We start from the raw sequence: 827 nt of genomic DNA, 5'->3' as shown, positions 1-827 counted from the left end.
CATTTAAGATATACTTTCTATTTTCTTTATGTCCTTTAGCAGTTCATTTAAAGCAGACTTTTCAGTGGTAAATTTTATACATTATAAATGTTTTTATATTGCATTTATTTTTTATTGTGTTAAGGGCATGTAATATGAGCTTTAATCAATGAATTTTTCAGTGTACAATACAGTACTGTTAACTTTAGACACAATGTTTTACAACAGGTTTCTAGATCTTACTCATCTTACAAAACTGAAACTTTATATCGGTTCATAATGAATTGCATTTATTTTTGAAATATGATTTTGCTAGATACACAATTATATTTTAAACATTTACTCTATGTTCTCACTTTGTAAATGTTATTCTACTATATCTTAGTTTCCATTTTTGTTGTTGCCACGCATGCGTTCATTGCAAAATATTTTTTAAACTAATTATTATGTCTATCCCTCTGATTGATATAAAAATCTCTGTATTCAGTGCTCTTAAGTTTCGGAAGGCTCAGAAGACAGGAATTAATAATTACTATTTATTTTATTTGCCTGTGATATAATAAGATTTTGGGGGTGGGGGGGCGGTCTGTAGAGTCATGTTTATCATCGGTTCTGGAAAATCCATAATCATATTTCTTTAGCTTTTTTCTCTCCATTCTCTCACTCTATTTAACCCTATGGGCCTTCAATCAGATGTATGATGACACCTCTGATTTTTTTCTTTTTTCTTTTTAATTTCTCTCTCTCTCTCGTGTGTGTGTGTGTGTGTGTGTGTGTGTGTGTGTGTATTGATATTCTCAACACTTTATGCTGCTTTAAGAATGAGTTTTTAATATATTTATTCCAGC

This window comes from Pteropus alecto, unplaced genomic scaffold (genome assembly GCF_000325575.1).
Source record: "Pteropus alecto unplaced genomic scaffold, ASM32557v1 scaffold239, whole genome shotgun sequence".
In the NCBI taxonomy this organism is placed as follows: Eukaryota; Metazoa; Chordata; class Mammalia; order Chiroptera; family Pteropodidae; genus Pteropus; species Pteropus alecto.
This window is presented reverse-complemented; position numbering follows the sequence as displayed.